The sequence below is a fragment of the Hemitrygon akajei genome, chromosome 7 (assembly GCF_048418815.1).
Source record: "Hemitrygon akajei chromosome 7, sHemAka1.3, whole genome shotgun sequence".
In the NCBI taxonomy this organism is placed as follows: domain Eukaryota; kingdom Metazoa; phylum Chordata; class Chondrichthyes; order Myliobatiformes; family Dasyatidae; genus Hemitrygon; species Hemitrygon akajei.
Genome location: NC_133130.1, coordinates 132,051,064 through 132,066,071, shown reverse-complemented (window position 1 = coordinate 132,066,071; position 15,008 = coordinate 132,051,064). Strand labels below are relative to the sequence as shown.

Genomic DNA, 15,008 nt, shown 5'->3' with positions numbered 1-15,008 from the left:
CCATGGTCCCATAGCAGTTGTTGTGACACTATTGCAGCTCGGGGCTTCAGAGTTTGGAGTTCAATTGTGGCATCCTGTGTACATAAGTTTATACGTCCTTCACTTGTACAGAGCCCCTCCAAAGATAGTATGGTTAGAAGGTTAATTGTGTTTTTAAACCAGACCAAGAGAAATACAATACTGCAGATGATCGAACACTGAGGTACAAAGCACATGAGAAATACAATACTGCAGATGATAGAACTGTGAGGTACAAAGCACATGAGAAATACAATACTGCAGATGATCAAACACTGAGGTACAAAGCACATGAGAAATACAATACTGCAGATGATAGAACTGTGAGGTACAAAGCACATGAGAAATACAATACTGCAGATGATCGAACACTGAGGTACAAAGCACATGAGAAATACAATACTGCAGATGATGGAACTGTGAGGTACAAAGCACAAGAGAAATACAATACTGCAGGTGATGGAACTGTGAGGTACAAAGCCCAAGAGAAATACAATACTGTAGATGATCAAACACTGAGGTACAAAGCACATGAGAAATACAATACTGCAGGTGATCGAACACTGAGGTACAAAGCACATGAGAAATACAATACTGCAGATGATGGAACTGTGAGGTACAAAGCACAAGAGAAATACAATACTGCAGATGATCGAACACTGAGGTACAAAACACATGACAAATACAATACTGCAGATGATGGAACTGTGAGGTACAAAGCACAAGAGAAATACAATACTGCAGATGATTGAACACTGAGGTACAAAGCACATGAGAAATACAATACTGCAGATGATGGAACTGTAAGGTACAAAGCACAAGAGAAAAACAATACTGCAGATGATCGAACACTGAGGTACAAAGCACATGAGAAATACAATACTGCAGATGATGGAACTGTGAGGTACAAAGCCCAAGAGAAATACAATACTGTAGATGATCGAACACTGAGGTACAAAGCACATGAGAAATACAATACTGCAGGTGATCAAACACTGAGGTACAAAGCACATGAGAAATACAATACTGCAGATGATGGAACTGTGAGGTACAAAGCACAAGAGAAATACAATACTGCAGATGATCGAACACTGAGGTACAAAGCACATGAGAAATACAATACTGCAGATGATCGAACACTGAGGTACAAAGCACAAGAGAAATACAATACTGCAGATGATTGAACACTGAGGTACAAAGCACATGAGAAATACAATACTGCAGATGATGGAACTGTGAGGTACAAAGCACAAGAGAAATACAATACTGCAGATGATCGAACACTGAGGTACAAAGCACATGAGAAATACAATACTGCAGGTGATCGAACACTGAGGTACAAAGCACATGAGAAATACAATACTGCAGATGATGGAACTGTGAGGTACAAAGCCCAAGAGAAATACAATACTGTAGATGATCGAACACTGAGGTACAAAGCACATGAGAAATACTATACTGCAGGTGATCGAACACTGAGGTACAAAGCACATGAGAAATACAATACTGCAGATGATGGAACTGTGAGGTACAAAGCACATGAGAAATACAATACTGCAGGTGATCGAACACTGAGGTACAAAGCACATGAGAAATACAATACTGCAGATGATGGAACTGTGAGGTACAAAGCACAAGAGAAATACAATACTGCAGATGATCGAACACTGAGGTACAAAGCACAAGAGAAATACAATAATACAGATGATCGAACACTGAGGTACAAAGCACATGAGAAATACAATACTGCAGATGATCGAACACTGAGGTACAAAGCACATGAGAAATACAATACTGCAGATGATGGAACTGTGAGGTAGAAAGCACAAGAGAAATACAATACTGCAGATGATCGAACACTGAGGTACAAAGCACATGAGAAATACAATACTGCAGATGATGGAACTGTGAGGTACAATGCACAAGAGAAATACAATACTGTAGACGCTGCAACAGTGAGATAAAGAACCGTGGTGAATAACAATACTGTAAATGTGTCAGCCGAAATAGCTCAGCTTGGAGAGCGTTAGACTGAAGATCTAAAGGTCCCTGGTTCAATCCCGGGTTTCGGCACTGGGACTTGTTTATTGGGCCCCATGGTCCCATAGCAGTTGTTGTGACACTATTGCAGCTCGGGGCTTCAGAGTTTGGAGTTCACTTGTGGCATCCTGTGTATACGTCCTTCACTTGTACAGAGCCCCTCCAAAGATAGTATGGTTAGAAGGTTAATTGTATTTTTAAACCAGACCATAATTAGGTTAGGGTTATATCCGTGGATTTCTGGGTGGCCAGACTGGCATGTTCTGTGCTCTATCTCTCAACTAAATAAAATCACTAATACTCTGTAGTGGTGAGAGATGAGGCAAAGAGCTTTAAAAATCAGGAGGTTTTTCTCAGTGGAAGTTGTTGATTGTAGTAGTGTGCAGATGTGGTCAAAGCGTCCTTGTGCAAGTCCAGAAAGAAGCTTTAAAAACTCAGTCTGCATAAAAGAGGGGTCCCGTTTAGTGGAGCGGTCATCATCAGAGTGTTCTGAGTCAGAGTGGTAAGGCTTTGGCAAGAATAGGTGGGAGCAAGGTAAGTAGGTAAGTTCATTTCTTACTTCTTGTTTTTTGTTTATTTAATTGTTGAGAGATTAGGGGGCATGTCTACAGACTCGGAGTTCTGTTCTGGGTGTCAGATGTGGGATTTCCGTGAGACTCCCAGGATCCCCTATGGCCACAGCTGCACCTGGTGCATCGAGATGCAGTTCCTTAGAGACCGTGTTAGGGAACTGGAGCTGCAGCACATTGACCTTTGGGTAATTAGGGAATTTGAGGAAGTGATAGGAACTACAGGGAGGTAGTCACCCCAAGGCTACAGGAGGCTGATAAATGTGTGACTGTCAGGAGACGGAAGGGAGAACTTCAGATAGTGGAGAGCACCCCTGTGGCCAGCCCCTTCAAAGATAAATGCTACATTTTGAGCTCTGCAAAGGGTGGGGGGAGGATGGAAAGCTCCCTAGGGGAAGCAACAGCGGATGTGACCCTGGAACTGAGTCTGGCCCCGTGTCTCAGGAGGGTAGGGAACTGACAAGGATGGCAGCTGTAATAAAACTAATATGGTGGGGAATGGGAGCCAGTGTGATGGAGGTGAGGATAAGCCAGCAAGTAGATGATGGGTATAACATGAATGTAAGGAAGCACGAGACTGTGACTGGGTACTAATGCAGACAGAGCAAAGAGTTAAATTGTACCACAGAGGCAAAATTCATAAGGGTGTAAAATGCAGGACTGAAGGTACTGTATTAAAATGTGCTCTTTATTATACTTGTGGCACAGTTGTCCGGTGTGAAGTTGTGGGCATCACTGAGTTGTTGTTGAAGAAAGGTCAAAGTTGGGAGCTGAACATCAAAAGATATACTTTGTATTGAAAGGACAGACAGGAAGGCAAGGGCGGTGATGTGACTCTGCTGGTTAGAGATGGAATTACATCTTTAGAAAGAGGTGACATAGGGTCAGAGAATGTTGAATCTTACAGGTGGGGTCAACAAACTGCAAGGGTAAAAAAAAACATTATGGGAATCATATACTGTACAGGCCTCCAAATAGTAGCCAAGGTGTGGAGTTGAGATTGTACAGGGAGCTGAAAAAGGAATGTAATAAGGGTAATGTCACAACTGTAAATGAGGGCAAACTAGCCAATAATATAAAGCAGGAACAATAGTGCAGACCATTATCTAAATGGGGAGAATGTTCAAACATCAGAGGTACTTAGGAGTCCTCGTGCAAGATTCCCAGAAGATTAGTCTACAGATTGCCACAGAGTAGTGATGCTGTGGAATGCTCTGCCACAGATGGTGCAGGACAAGCAAGTGGGTATGTTTAAACTAGAATTTGATAAATTCCTGATTGGTCAGGGTATCAAAGGATATGGCAAGGAGGCAGGCGTATGGAGTTGAAGGGGATGCAGGATCAGCCATGGTGGAATGATAGAGCAGACTCAATGGGCTGAAAGGCCTAATTCTGCTCCCATCTCTTATGGTCTAAGGCACAGGAAAGGTACAATACTGCAGATGCAGCAATGGTGAGATGGAAGACTGAGGAGAGTCACAGTTCTGCAGATACAGGAATGGTGAGGGACAAAGCACAGGGTGGCACAATGTCATAGATACTGGAAGGACGTGATTTTAAGGAGAGAAGATCTACATATGCTGGAATACTGAGGTACAAGGCAGAGCAGAACCACAATGCTGCAGATACAGCAACGGTGAGGAAGCAGGCAGAGGAGGAGCAAAATACTGCAGATAGTTCAATGGTGAGTTAGAAGGCAGGTGATTGTACAATACTGCAGATAGAGGAATATTGGAGGGACAAGGCTCAAGAGAAATACAATACTGCCGGTGATGGAACTGTGAGGTACAAAGCAGAAGGGAAATATAATACTGCAGATGCTGCAATGGTGAGATAAAGAACCGTGGAGAATAACAATACTGTAGATATATCAGCCGAAATAGCTCAGTTGGGAGAGCATTAGACTGAAGATCTAAAGGTCACTGGTTCATTCCCGGGGTTCAGCACTTGGACGTGGTTATTGGCCCACACTTTAGTGTGACTCTATTACAGCTTGTGTTGTCAAATTACAACATCTTGTGTGAATTTGTAATTGTAATTAACTAAATTATGCACATGGGTTTCCTCCGGCTACTCTGGTTTTCTGCCACTGTCCAAAGACCTACTGATTAGTAGGTGAATTGGTATTTTAAATCATCACACGATTAGGGTATGGTTAAATCAGGGGGTTCCTGGCCAGTACAGTTTGGTGGGCCAGAAGTGCCTGTTCTTCACTGGGTCACTGTATTTGTTCACTGTACACGTTAATTGTAATTTTAAACCAGACCATAATTAGGTTAGGGTTAAATCGGTGGATTTCTGGGTGGCCGGACTGGCGTGTTCTGTGCTCTATCTCTCAACAAAATAAAATAACTAATACTCTGTAGCAGTGAGGGATGAGGGCGTGGAGCACTACAATACTGCAGATACAGCAACAGTGAGGTTTAAAGCAGAGGGGAAATACAGATACTGGAACAGTGAGGTAATCTGCAGCTGGATCTTCAACTTCCTCACAGACAGGACCCAGGCTGTAAAAATAGGGGACAAGCCCTCTTCTACAATCATTCTGAGCACCGGTGCCCCACAAGGGTGTGCACTCAGCACTCTGCTGTACTCACATGATTGTGTAGCCAAGTTTCCATCAAACTCAATATATAAGTTTGCTGATGACACCACAATTGTAGGCCGTATCTATTTTCTAATTACGATTTATAATTTACATTTTTTATTATATTTACTTGGATTTGTACTTCAGGGAGCACGAAGCGCAGAATCAAATATCACTGTGATGATTGTACGCTCTAGTATCGATTGTTCAGTGACAATAAAGTAAAGTAATGCAGATAGATCAGCCAAAATACCCCCAAAGTACCAGTGTCGGCACTGGGACTTGTTTATCGGGCACCATGGTAACCGCAGTTAGTGCAACACTATTGCAGCTCACTTGATTTCAGAGTTCAATTCAGACGTCCTCTGTAAGTAGGTTTGAAAGTCCTTCCCATGTGCATATGTGTTTCTTCCGGGGTGCTGCGGTTTGCTCCCACAGTCCAAAGACGTACTGGTTAGTAGTTGAACTGATTATTTTAAAGCATCCCACAATGGGGTGGCATGAATCCACCAATTTAACCCTAACCTGATTGCAGGGTGGCACAGCTTGGTGGGCTGGACGGACCCGTTGTGCGCTGTAGGTCTCAATAAAATAAAATAAATAATATTCTGTGATAGTGAGGGTCGAGAGATAGGAGAACTACAATACTGCAGATACAGCAATGGTGAGGTATAAGGCAGAGGAGTGTACAATACCGCAGATGGAGGAATGGTCAGGTTGAAAGCACGGGGAAATACAATACTGCAGATGCTGCAACGGTGAGGTACATGACAGTAGAGAACCTCAATACCGTAGATATGTCAGCCGAAATAGCTCAGTTGGGAGAGCGTTAGGCTGAAAATCTAAAGGTCCCTGGTTCAATCCCGGGTTTCAGCACTGGGACTTGGTTATTGGGCCTCATGGTCGCATAGCAGCATCAGAGTGTGGCACCCTCTGTATGCAGTTTTGTACGTCCTTCCCTTGTACACAGCCTCTCCAAAAGTAGTATGTATTTGTTAAACTGTACCACAATTATGTTAGTGTTCCTGGGTGTCACTTGGTGGGCTTGTTCCTTGGTGGGCTGTATCTCTCAATAAAATAAAAAATATTCTGTAATGGTGAGGGATGAGGCGTAGAGCTTTAAAATTCAGGAGGTTTCCTTGGTGGGATTTATTGATTGGAGTACTGTGTACATACAGTAGAAGCATTCCCATGCAAGTCCTGCAAAAACCTTTAAAAACCCAGTCTGCATAAAAGAAGGGTCCTGTCTAGTGGAGCGGTCATCATCAGAGTGGTCTGAGTCAGAGTGGTAAGGCTTTGGCTCAACAGGGCTACGGTAAGAACAGGTGGGAGCAAGGTAAGTAGGTAAGTTCACTCCATACTCCTTACTTAAATAAGAACTCCAGATCTTATTTAACTGTTGAGAGAATAGGAGGTATGTCTACAGGGCCAATGTTCTGTTCTGGTTGCTCACCCTCCCCAGTGGCCACATCTGCACCTGGTGCATCGAGATGCAGCTCCTGAGAGACTGTGTTAGGGAATTGGAGGTGCATCTCGATGACATTCAGCTTGTTAGGGAAAGTGAGGCAGTGATAGACAGGAACTACAGGGAGGTAGTTACCCCAAGGCTACAGGAGATCGATAAAAGGGTGACTGTCAGGAGAGGGAAGGGAGAACGCCAGATAGTGGAGAGAACCCCGGTGACTGGGCCACTTCAACAATAAATGCTCCATTTGAGTACTGTTGGGGAGGGGGGAGGGATCTACATGGGGGAAGTGACAGTGGCCGTACCTCTGTCACTGAGTCTGGCTCTGTGGCCCAGGAGGGTAGGGAACTGACAAGGATGGCAGCAGTGATTCGGCCTCTATAGTCAGGGGGACAGACAGGTGATTCTGTGGACGCTACAAAGAAATACAGATGGTAGTTTGACTCCCAGATGCCAGTGTTTGTGATGTTTCTGAACGATTCCACAGTACCCTGAAATGGGAGGGAGAGCAGCAAGAGTTCGAGTACACATTGGTACCAATGACATGGGTAGAAAATGGGAGGAGGTCCTGAAAACAGAATACAGGGAGTTAGGAAGGAAGTTGAGAAGCAGGACCTCAAGGGTAGTGATCTTGAGATTCCTGCCTGTACCAGACGACAGGGAGGGTAGGAATAGAATGAGGTGGCAGATAAATATGTAGGTGATGAAATGGAGCAGAGTGCAGGGATTCAGATTTCTGGATAATTGGGAGCTCCTGCGGCAGTCTGGTGTTGAGGGGGGTTACTGCACAGGACTGAAAGGGGGTTGTGAATTTGGTTGGCTCCATCTTGCGTACTAAACTACAAAGAACCAAGGACATAGAAACATAGAAAATAGGTGCAGGAGTAGGCCATTCAGCCCTTTGAGCCTGCACCGCCATTCAGTATGATCATGGCTGATCATCCAGCTCAAAACCCTGTACCTGCTTTCTCTCCATACCCCCTGATCCCTTTAGCCACAGGGGCCATATCTAACTTCCTCTTAAATATAGCCAATGAACCAGCCTCAACTGTTTCCTGTGGCAGAGAATTCCACAGATTCACCACTCTCTGTGTGAAGAAGTTTTTCCTCATCTCGGTCCTAAAAGGCTTCCCCTTTATCCTTAAACTGGGACCCCTCGTTCTGGACTTCCCCAACTTCAAGGAGCGGTGTCTCAGAAAGGCAGTGTCCATTATTAAGGTCCTCCAGCGCCCAGGGCATGCCCTTTTCTCACTGTTACCATCAGGTAGGAGGTACAGAAACATAAAGGCACACACTCAGCGATTCAGGAACAACTTCTACCCCTCTGCCCTTCATTTCCTAAATAGCTATTTAACCCGCAAATACTACCTCACTTTTTCTTATACTTTATTTCTGTTTTTGCACAATTTTAATGTATTCAATACATGTAACATGGGAAATCGACTTATTTATTTATTTATTTATTTTCTTCTTCTTCTTCTTCTTCTTCTTCTTCTTCTTCTTCTTCTTCTTCTTCTTCTTCTTCTTCTTTTTCTTCTTCTTCTTCTTCTTCTTCTATATTATGTATTGCATTGAACTGCTGCTGCTATGTTAACAAATTTCACAACACATGCCGGTGATAATAAACCTGATTCTGATTCTGAGATTCTGGAAGGGTGAGGTTTAAGGAACTACAATACTGCAGAAGCTGGAATGGTGAGATACCATAGAGGGAAATACAATACTGCAGATACTGGCATGCTGAGGTACAAGACAGAGGTGAACCACAAAAATGAAGATATATCAGCTGAAGTAGCTCAGCTGAGAGAGTGTTAGACTGAAGATCTAAAGGTCCCTGGTTCAATCCCGGGTTTCGGCACTGCTACATATTTATTGTAACCGTGCTAGCATAGCAGTTAGTGTGACACTATTACAGCTCATAGTGTTAGAGTTTGGAATTCAGTTGCAGTATCCTCTGTAAGTAAGTTTGTACGTCCTTCCCATGTACACTGTCCCACTGTCCAATGGTTAGTAGGTTAATTGTATTTTTTAAACCGTACCACAATTAGGTTACGGTTAAATCAGTGGATTCCCGGGTGGAACAGCTGGGTGAGCTGGATGGGCCTGTTCTGTGCTCTACCTCTCAATAAAATAAAATGAATAATATTCTGTAGAGGTGAGGGACGAGGTGAGGAGCTTTAATAAGCAGGAGGTTTTCTTGTCACGTGTCGTTGATTGGAGTACTGCGCAGACGCAGTAGAAGCATTCCCATTCAAATTGTGCAAAAAGCTTTATAAATCCAGTCTGCATAAAAGAGGGGGACCGTCTAACGGAGCGGTCATCAATGGAGTGGTCTGAGTCAGAGTGGTAAGGCTTTGGCTCAAAAGGGCTTCAGCAAGAACAGGCAGGAGCAAGGTCTGTAGGTAATCTCACTCCTTATTTATTATTTAAATCTGGAGAGAATAAGGAGTATGTCTACAGGACCAGTGTTCTGTTCTGGGTGTCAGATGTGGGATTTCCGCGAGACTGCCAGCCTCCCCAATGGCCACATCTGCACCAGGTGCATCGAGATGTAGCTCCTGAGAGACTGTGTTAGGGAATTGGAGGTGCATCTCGATGACCTTCAGCTTGTTAGGGAAAGTGAGGCAGTGATAGACAGGAACTACAGGGAGGTAATCATCTCAAGGTTACAGGAGACAGTTAAATGGGTGACTGTCAGGAGAGGGAAGGGAGAACTTTAGATATTGGACAGCACCCTTGTGACTGGCCCGTTCAACAATAAACACTCCATTTGAGTACTGTTGGGGAGGGGTGGGGTTGGGATCTACATGGGGGAAGTGACAGTGGCCGTGTCTCTGTCACTGAGTCTAGCCCTGTGGATCAGGAGGGTAGGGAACTGACAAGGATGGCTACAGTAATCGGGGACTCTATAATTAGGGGGACAGACAGGTGATTCTGTGGACGTGACAAAGAAATACGGATGGTAGTTTATCTCACAGATGCCAGTGTTTGTGTTGTTTCTGAGAGTGTCCACAATATCCTGAAATGGAAGGGAGAGCAGCCAGAGGTCGTGGTACATATTGGTACCAATGACATGGGTAGAGAAAGAGAGGAGGTCCTGAAAACAGAATACAGGGAGTTTGGAAGGAAGTTGAGAAGCAGGACCTCAAGGGTTGTAATCTTGAGATTGTTACCTGTGTCACACGACAGTGAGGACATGAATAGAATGAGGTGGCAGATAAATGCGTGGGTGAAGAATTGGAGCAGAGTGCAGGGATTCAGATTTCTGGATAATTGGGACCTCTTCTGCGGCAGGTGTGACCTGTACAAAAGGGACGGTTTGCACTTGTACCCGAGGGGGACCAATATTATTGTGGGCAGGTTTACTAGAGCTGTTGGGAGCGGTTTAAACTAATATGGTGGGGCATGGGAACCAGTGTGATGGAGCTGAGGATGAGCCAGTGGGTATACAAGCTGATGATGGATGTAACATGAATTTAAGGAAGGACAAGCAAATGCAGACAGAGCCAAGAGTTCAATAGTACCACAGTGGCAAAATTCAAAAGGGTGAAGAATACAGGACTGAATGTGTTGTATTGAAATGTGCTTAGCATTCGGAATAATGTGGATGAACACGTGGCACAATTAGAGATTGGTCGGTATGACATTATGGGCATCACTGAGTCGTGGCTGAAAGAAGGTGATTGTTGGGAGCTTAATATCAAAGGATAAACTTTGTATGGAAAGGTCAGACAGGAAGGCATAGGTGGTAGTGTGCCTCTGATGGTAAGAGATGGAATTACAACTTTAGAAAGAGTTGACATAGGGTCAGAGAATGTTGAATCTTTGTGTGTGGGGTTAACAAACTGTAAGGGTAAAAAAAATCATTATGGAAATCATATGTAGGCCTCCAAATAGTAGCCAAGGTGTGGAGTTGACATTGCACAGGGAGCTGAAAAAGAAATATAATAAGGGTAATGTCAGAACTGTAAATGAGGGCAAACTAGCCAATGATATAAAGCAGGAACAATAGTGCAGACTATTATCTAAATCGGTGAGGGTATCAAAGGATATGGTAAGGAGACAGGTGTATGGAGTTGGGGGGGGGGGGTGGAATCCAGGATAATCCTTGATGGAAATGACAGAATAGACTCAATGGACTGAATGGCCTAATTCTGCTCCCATCTCTTATGGTCTAAGGCAGAGAGAAGGTACAATACTGCAGATGCAGCAATGATAAGGTATAAGGCGAAGGAGAACTACAGTTCTACAGATAAAGGAACCGTGAGGTACAAAGTACAGGGAAGTACAATGTTATAGATACTGGAAGGATGAGGTTTTACGTAGAGAAGACACAGGGATAGTGAGGGACAAGGCAGAGGAGTGTACAATGTTTCAGATATTGCAACGTTGAGGTACAAGGCAAAGGAGGAGAAAAACACTGCAGATGCTGGAACAGTGAGGGACCAGGCAGAGCAGAACCACAATACTGAAGATACAGCAATGGTGAGAAAAAAGGCAGATGAGTATACAATACTGCAGATATCGCACGGTGAGGTACAAGGCAGAGGAATAAAATATTGCAGATGCTGGAACGGGAGGAACCTCAATATCACAGATAAAACAACAGTGAGTTATAAAGCACAAGAAAACTATAATACCACAGATAAAGCAATGGTGAGGTACAAAGCACAAGAGAGGTACAATACCGCAGATAAAGCAACGCTGAGTTACAAAGCACAGAAGTAATACAATTCTGCAGATACAGGAATGGTGAGGTACAAGGACAGGAGAAAAACAATTCCACATTTACTGGAATGTTGAGGCTCAAAGTACAGGAGAAATACAATACTGCAGAGTCCGGAAAGGTGAGGTACGAAGCACGGGGGAATACAATACCACTGATGCTGGAGCAGTGAGGTACAAGGCAGAGGAGAAATAAAATACCACATACACAAGAATAGAGAGTTTTAAAGCACAGTAGAACTACAATACTGCAGGTGATAGACTGGCGAGATACAAAGTACATGAAAATACAACAGTGCAGATGCTGGAATTGTGAGGTACACGAGAGTGGAGAATAACAATACAACAGGATTGTCAGCCGAAATAGCTCAGTTGGGAGAGCGTTAGACTGAAGATCTAAAGGTCCCTGGTTCAATCCCGGGTTTCGGCACTGGGACTTGTTTATTGGGCTCCACTTTAGTGTGACTCTGTTACAGTTTGTGTTGTTAGAGTTCAGAGTTTGGAGTTCAATTGCAACGTCCTGTGTAAGAGAGTTTGTAATTCCTTCCATTTTGCACAAGGGTTTCCTCCGGCTGCTCTGGTTTCCTGCCACGGTCCAAAGACCTACTGATTAGTAGGTTAATTGGTATTTTCAATTGTCACACCATTAGGGTATGGTTAAATCGACCTGTTCCAGCTCGGCACAGTTTGGTGGGCTAGAACTTCCTGTTCTTCATTGCATCTCGCAATGAAATAAAATAAATAATATTCTGTAATGGTGAGGGATGAGAGAGTGGAGGAGTACAATACCGCAGATACAGCAACAGTGAGGTTTAAAGCACAGGGGAAATACAATCCTGCAGATACAGGAACAGTGAGGCGCAAGACAGAGGTGAACCACAAAAGTATGCCATATCGTGGAGTGGTGTCGCAGCAATAACCTGGTACTCGCCGTCAGTAAGACGAAAGAGCAGATTGTGGACTTCAGGAAGGGTAAGACGAAGGAACACACACCAATCCTCATAGAGGGATCAGAAGTGAAAAGTGTGAACAGTTTCAAATTCCTGGGTGTCAAGATCTCTGAGGACCTAACCTGATCCCAACATATCGATGCAGTTATAAAGACGGCAAGATAGTGACTATACTTCATTAGGAGTTTGAAGAGATTTGGTTGTCAACAAATACACTCAAAAACTTATATAGCTGTACCATGGAGAGCATTCTGACAGGCTGCATCACTGTCTGGTGTATGGGGGAGGGGGGAGCTACTGCAGAGGACCGAAAGGGGGTTGTGAATTTAGTCGGCTCCGACAAAGTACCCAGGAAATCTTCCAGGAGTGGTGTCTCAGAAAGGCAGTGTCCATTATTAAGGTCCTCCAGCACCCAGGGCATACATTATTTCTGTTTTTGCATGATTTTAACCTATTCAATATATGTGATATTTTGAGCACTGCGGGGGGCGGAAAGCTCCCTAGGGGAAGCAACAGCGGATGTGACTCTGGCACTGAGTCCGGCCCCGGGTCTCAGGAGGGTGGGGAACTGACAAGGATGGCAGCAGTAATTGAGGACTCTATAGTTAGGGGGACAAACAGGTGATTCTGTGGATGTGACAAAGAAACACAGATGGTAGCTTGCCTCCCAGGTGCCAGGGTCTGTGATGTTTCTGAACTGAGAAGGTGAGCAGCCAGAGGTCGTGGTACAAATTGGTACCAACAACATCAGTAGAAAAGGGAGGAGGTCCTGAAAACAGAATACAGGAAGTTAGGAAGGAGGCTGAGAAGGAAGACCTCAAGGGTACTAATCTCCAGCTTGCTGCCTGTGCCACGTGACATTGAGAATAGGGACAGAATGAGCGGACAGAGAAATGAGTGATTGAAGAATTGGAGCAGGAGGCAGGGATTCAGATTTCTAGATAATTGGGACCTCTTCTGCGGCAGATGTGACCTGCACAAAAGGGACGGGTTGCACTTGAATCTGAGGGGGACCAATATTCTTGAGGACAGGTTTTCTAGAGCTGTTTGGGAGTGTTTTAAACTAATATGGTGGGGAATGGGAATCAGTGTGATGGAGCTGAGGATAAGCCAGCAAGTAGATGATGGGAGTAACATCAATGTAAGGAAGGACAAGACAGTGATTGGGTACAAATGCAGACAGAGCAAAGAGTTAAATTCTACCACAGAGGTAAAATTCACAAGGGTGTAGGATGCGGGATTAAAGGAGCTGTATTTAAATAAGCTTAACATTCGGAATAAGCTGGATGAACTCGATGCGCAGTTGGTCGGTATGAAGTTGTGGGCATCACGGTGTTGTTGCTGAAAGAAGGTGAAAGTTGGGAGCTTAACATCAAAGGATATACTTTGTATGGAAAGGACAGGCAGAAGGCATAGGCAGTGGTGTGGCTCTGCTGGTAAAAGATGGAATTCTATCTTTAGAAAGAGGTGACATCGGGTCTGAGAATGTGGGGTCAACAAACCTCAAGGGTGAAAAAAAAACCATTGTGGGAATCATACGTAGGCCTCCAAATAGTAGCCAAGATGTGGGGTTCAGATGCACAGGGAGCTGAAAAAGGAATGTAATAAGGGTAATGTCACATTTGTAAATGAGGGCAAACTAGCCAATAATATAAAGCAGGAACAATAGTGCAGACCATTATCTAAATGGGGAGAAGGTTCAAACATCAGAGGTACTTAGGAGTCCTCGTGCAAGATTCCCAGAAGATTAATGTACAGATTGCCACAGAGTAGTGAATCTGTGGAATACTCTGCCACAGATGGTGCAGGACAAGCAAGTGGGTATGTTTAAACCAGAATTTGATAATTTCCTGATTGGTCAGGGTATCAAAGGATATGGCAAGGAGGCAGGCATATGGAGTTGAAGGGGAATGCAGGATCAGCCATGGTGGAATGACAGAGCAGACTCAATGGGCTGAAAGGACTAATTCTGCTCCAATCTCTTATGGCCTAAGGCACAGGAAAGGTACAATACTGCAGATGCAGCAATGGTGAGATGGAAGGCTGAGGAGAGTCACAGTTCTGCAGATACAGGAATGGTGAGGGACAAAGCACAGGGCAGCACAATGTCACAGATACTGGAAGGACGTGATTTTAAGGAGAGAAGATCTACATATGCTGGAATACTGAGGTACAAGGCAGAGCAGAACCACAATGCTGCAGATACAGCAACGGTGAGGAACCAGGCAGAGGAGGAGCAAAATACTGCAGATGCTGGAACGGTGAGGTACAAAGCACAAGAGAAATACAATACTGCAGATGCTGGAACGGTGAGGTACAAAGCACAAGAGAAATACAATACTGCTGATGCTGCAACGGTGAGATAAAGAACCATGGAGAATAACAATACAGTAGCTGTGTCAGCCGGAATAGCTCAGTTGGGAGAGCGTTAGACTGAAGATCTAAAGGTCCCTGGTTCAATCCCGGGTTTTGGCACTGGGACTTAATTACTGGGCCCCATGATCACGTAGCAGTTGGTGTGACACTGTTACAGTTTGTAGTGTAGTAACATTTAGAGTTTGGAATTAAATTCTGGCATCCTGTGTAAGTAGGTTTGTACGTCCTTCCGATGTACACAGTCCCATTGTCCAAAGCCAGACTAGTTAGTAGGTTAA

The 15,008-nt window shown here is 44.2% G+C and overlaps 4 non-coding genes across 4 annotated transcripts; all 4 read left to right on the top strand.

Moving 5' to 3' along the window:
* Window positions 1-2,018: 2,018 nt before the first annotated feature.
* trnaf-gaa (transfer RNA phenylalanine (anticodon GAA)) lies at window positions 2,019-2,091 on the top strand. The gene has a single exon. It is a non-coding gene; the product is annotated as a tRNA-Phe (tRNA).
* A 3,926-nt stretch (window positions 2,092-6,017) lies between these two features.
* Window positions 6,018-6,090, top strand: trnaf-gaa (transfer RNA phenylalanine (anticodon GAA)). The gene has a single exon. It is a non-coding gene; the product is annotated as a tRNA-Phe (tRNA).
* A 5,671-nt stretch (window positions 6,091-11,761) lies between these two features.
* Window positions 11,762-11,834, top strand: trnaf-gaa (transfer RNA phenylalanine (anticodon GAA)). The gene has a single exon. It is a non-coding gene; the product is annotated as a tRNA-Phe (tRNA).
* Window positions 11,835-14,756: 2,922 nt separating this feature from the next.
* Window positions 14,757-14,829, top strand: trnaf-gaa (transfer RNA phenylalanine (anticodon GAA)). Its single transcript has one exon. It is a non-coding gene; the product is annotated as a tRNA-Phe (tRNA).
* The last annotated feature ends 179 nt before the right edge of the window (window positions 14,830-15,008 follow it).